Source organism: Ursus arctos, unplaced genomic scaffold (assembly GCF_023065955.2).
Source record: "Ursus arctos isolate Adak ecotype North America unplaced genomic scaffold, UrsArc2.0 scaffold_17, whole genome shotgun sequence".
Lineage (NCBI taxonomy): Eukaryota > Metazoa > Chordata > Mammalia > Carnivora > Ursidae > Ursus > Ursus arctos.
Window position 1 is genome coordinate 50,197,596 of NW_026622841.1, and position 5,025 is coordinate 50,202,620.

Sequence of the window (5,025 nt, forward strand, 5' to 3'; positions counted from 1 at the left end):
CCACATGTCTTATGGGTAAGCAACATTTTTCTGAAGCTGTGAATTTCAAATATCCAAACCCTTGTATTTAGGTAAATACAGATGTTTTCTCTAATGGATGTAAGAGAGCACAGTAAGTGTGTACTCTTGACTCTGCCATGGTGCCTAATGTCTGTTGTGGGACTCTAATGTCTTAATGGAACTGAGTCATCTGAAGAAAAGCTTGATGTGCTTGCCAATATAGTACTTTGCCTCCAATTTCTAGTTGATCAAAATAAAGTTTATTAAAACTGAAGCTTTCAGGGAAAAAACACCAGATTTTGCCTAAATTTTAAACAATGCTGACAAATATTAGAATTTATTTTGAATTAGATGTATTATTCTTACCAGAGTATAAGTTTTCAAAACAATGACACACCTTCACATTTTAGCACTAAGTTCTACAGTTTCAGAGGATTTCAGGAACATTTGATACTTGGTGTGGATATATGTAGAGATAATCTAGAGAATTGTATTAATGAAAAAATGGTTCGGTTCACGATATCATATGAATCCCAGATGAGTTCATCCAAGTGTATACGTGTTTAGGCTTCCGAGTCAAACAAATTTGGATTTTAGTCCCAGCGCTGTCAATTACTAGCCATATGACCTTGGGCAAGCGGTTTTTCTTTATATCTCAGTATAGAATAATATCTATCCAACAGAATTAATTGAAATAAGTGCCTCATTTAACTCAATAATGGCAGTTATTATGACAACATTCACAGTAAGGATATCAGTCTGCAATGTATCAATTGTGGTTTTTAGTTGCAAAGAACAAAAACCATCTCTGGCTCTTGTAAAAGCAGACACAATATTTTTGACTAGGAATCTATGTAGCTTGTGGATTTCCTGGGAGGTTGACACATCCGACTTGAGAGCTACATAGCTGAAAGCATAGGGAGAATGAAGAACTGCTTCCGTGAGAACCCCATTGCCAGCTGCCCCTTGCACAGTGGACACAGATCTACCCTGGGCTAAGGGGGCCTCTGTTGCCTCCACTAGCTGGATGCTCTGGTTGCTGCCCCATTAATGTCTGATGGGACACATGAGTGCATCGCAGAGGCCTGGAAGACTAGAACAAAGAGTTTCTGGCATTTACAGCCACACCTTCAATCAGAGATGTGCTCTGTCTGGCACCTACATTTATATGATGGGGTATCCTCCAAACATAGGAGATTGAGAGGCTGAGTAGCCAAAAATACACAAGCATGCACTATCCTTCTCAGGGAGCCACGCATTTTAGAGATTGCCTTGACTCCTCTCTTTTTCCCATACTCCACATCCAATCCGTTAGTAAATCTGTCAGCTTCACCTTCAGAATATATCCCGAACCTGACCACTGCACCTCAGGTCCACCACCACCAGCCTAGATCAAGCCCTTATTATTGCTTGCCTGGATTATTGAATCAGCCTCCAGTCGTTCAGCCCCTTACAGTCTATTTTCAACATAGCAGTCAGAGTAGTTCTCGTAAGAAATATGTCAGGGGGCACCTGGGTGGCTCAGATGGTTGAGCGTCTGCCTTCGGCTCAGATCATTATCTCCGGATCCTGGGATTGAGCCCCAGGCTGGGCTCCCTGCTCAAAGGGGAGTTTGCTTTTCCCTCTGCCTCTCCACCCCCACTTGAGCTCTCTGTCTCTCTCTCAAATGAATAAAAATCTTTAGAAAATTTTGACTTAAAAATATATGTCAGAGCATATCATTCCTTTGCTCTAAGTCCTCCAATACTTTCCCTTTTGTTCAGGGTGAATGCCAAAATCATCATAGTGACCTAAAAGGCCCTTTCCATTAGTCCCTCTCTCCCCCATTCATCTCTCTATTATTATTATTATTCTCACCCTCTATTGCTCTATCACAATGCCAACCATGTTCAAAACTCAGAGGCTTTGCACTTGTTTTTCCTTCTGCCAGGAACATTTGTCTCATTGATCTTTACAACTTGCTCCTTTATTTCCTTCAGCTTTCTTCTCAAATATCACCTTATCAGAAAATGTTCTCTGGCTATTATAAAAAATTGTGACCCTCTGCCCCCTAGGACTCCTATCCTTTTAAATTTTTCTCCATAGCACATTAATCACCATCTGACATTCTGTATATTTCATTGTGAAATTGTTTCTGCCTCCCCGTATTGAATATGAGCACCATGAAGACAGGAAATTGATTTGTATCCTCAACATCTCGTTGGAACACAATAAATATTTGATGAATGAATGATAATAGATTTTTCATTATCACTTTATTTATCTTCTAAATAAGGTACCATAAGGTACCCTACTTACTTTACAAAATGTACAAAATAGTGTCTGCACAAAATGTCATCCGTCCTTTACACTGTTGCCAGAGTGGTGCTTTTAGGATGGATCTTATTATGGCACTCACACATATATAATTTTTCTCTTGCTTCTGACTGCTGATAGGTGTTTCTCAATTTGGGGTATGAGAGGATGGAAAAATCACAGGATAAAGTAATGCATCATTCTAGTCCAGAGGGTCAATTCTACTTTTAACATTTGAGGGAGAAAATTTGCAGTTTTATTCCGTTTAAAAATGTTGCCTCATGCATGTTTACATACAAACAGAATCAAGTTTTTCCATTTAGTTCAGTTGGTAAAAATCATGAAAATCCAGGAAGGAAAAAATTTGCATAAGCAGTGAGTGATTAGAAAATTTATTTCTTCTGTGTTGTTAGGTAACCTTGTCTATTTGTGCTGTAATCGAATCAGAATGCCCGGGGTAGTTAAGAACAATATGAAAAAGGATTTTCGGACATCTCATAATGAGCTTGATGTGGAGGCAGATAACACCTTTCCAAGCACAACTAAGTGTTTAGTAGTAAGTAATACCACCCAATTTTAAAAGCTTATACTGTGCTCATTAAATTTTAAAGTAACCTTAAAAAGCTTATACTGTACCCATTAAATTTTAAAGTAAGTAATACCAGTCAATTTTAAAAGCTTATACTGTACTTATTAAACTATGGGTTTTGTTACTGTAGAAATGGCAGTTGACTATAATCTCAAGTGTCTTTTTTTTTTTTTAAGATTGTATTTATTTATTTGACAGAGCACGAGAGAGAGCACAAGCAGGGGGAGCGGCAGGCAGAGGGAGAAGCAGGCTCCCCACTGAGCAAGAAGCCCGATGTGGGACTCGATCCCAGGGTTCTGGAATCATGACCTGAGCCAAAGGCCTCCTCTTAACCAGCTGAGTCACCCAGGCGTCCCTCAAGTGTCTCTTATGTGAGAAAACACTAAGCAAAAAGAGGAACATCAACACTCTTAAAAACCAACTCCATGACTCCCCTGAAGAAGAATGAGGTGGTTTGCTCTATAGGACATCAAACCACAATAAAGCTAGATTATTAAGGCAGTGCAATATTACCTGAGAGGAAGAAAAATAACCAATACGACACACTAGAAAACCTGGGAACGGAAGCATGCATTCGGTTACATGGGACACAGCAAGGAAAAGATAGGCTGAGTATCCTATAAACAATGCTCAATGATGCAGAAAAAAGAATGGCACTGGTCCCTTTGTCAGTACGATACAAATCAACTCCATACAAATTAGAGGAAAAAATATCAAATGGAAAATATTTAAACTTTAAGAATAAAATTTGAGAAAGCATTGGAAGTAGAGGAATTTTTTAAAGGAGACCAGAAAGCACTAACCATAATGGAAATAATTAAGATATTCAATCATATTAATTTTGTTTATTTATTTGTCAGAAAGAGGAAGAGAGAGAGCCCAAGGAGGCGGAGCAACAGGCAGAGGGAGAAGGAGTCTCCCAGCTGAGCAGGGAGTCCCAATGTGGGGCTCGATCCCAGGACCCTGAGATCATGACCTGAGCCGAAGGCAGATGCTTAACCAGCTGAGCCACCAATTCAATCATATTAAGATCAAGTACTACTGCTCATTAAAAGATCTCCCAAAGAAGGGAAAATACGAGGCACAAACAGAGGAAAGATGTTAAGAAGACATATAACCAGCCAAGGGTTAGTAGCCACTGTATAGAGAGAACTCCTAAAAGTCAACGGGAAAAGTCAAACCCATAGAAAAAATGGGTGCTCGGCATGAAGAGGCATTTCACAGAAGTGGAAGCACAATTAGGGACTACACATAGGGAAGGATGCTCAGTCTCATTTATAAGGAGGGGAATGCAAATTACAACCACAGTGATAAACTATTTCACATTCGCCAGACTGGCAAACATTTTTTAAGGTAAAAAACATTCCTAAGTGTTGACAAGGAAATGGAACAGCAGGAACTTTTCTATAATGCTGAAAAAAAATTGACATTATGCGGTAAGTTTATAAGTACACATACTCTGACCCTGGATATATACCCTACACAATATATCCATTGCATAAGAACACCAGAATATAACACACAAATATTCATAGAAGCCTGATTTTTAAAAAGCAAAAACAAACAAGAAACCCCAATCCTGGAAATAATTAAAATGTCCATTGAGGGATGCCTGGGTGGCTCAGTCGGTTAAGCATCTGCCTTCCCTCAGGTCATGATCCCAGGGTCCTGGGATCAAGCCCCGCATCCAGCTCCCTGCTCAGCTCCCACCCTCTTCTCCCACTCCCTCTGCTGTTCCCCCTGCTTGTGCTCTCTCACTCTGTCTCTCTCAATAAATAAACAAAATCTTAAAAAAAAAAACCAACAACCAAAAAAGTCCATTGAGTCCATCCTTCTGCCCGGCACCTGCTGGTGGTGCGACGGTTATCGCATTCTGTCTGTCGGGGCCCCAGGGGCTCTGGAGGTCGCAATGTTGGGCCCCAATGGGGACCTGGGCATGCCTGTGGAAGGCGGGGACGACGGCTCCAGGGATGCAGAGTACACTACCGTCAGCTCCACGTTGGACCAGATCAGCTCCTGTGTGGACTACCTGGAGGAGAAGAAGGACCACCTCCACATGCGGCTCCGGGAGCTGCTTGAATCCAACTGGCCTTGAGTGCCAGCAGCAGCTATGGGAGGCTCCTAGCGATGCCAGCTGCTAG

The 5,025-nt window shown here is 41.0% G+C and overlaps 1 pseudogene; it reads left to right on the plus strand.

Annotated features, from left to right (window-relative positions):
* Window positions 1-4,793: 4,793 nt before the first annotated feature.
* LOC113253181 (bublin coiled-coil protein-like) lies at window positions 4,794-5,025 on the plus strand (annotated as a pseudogene).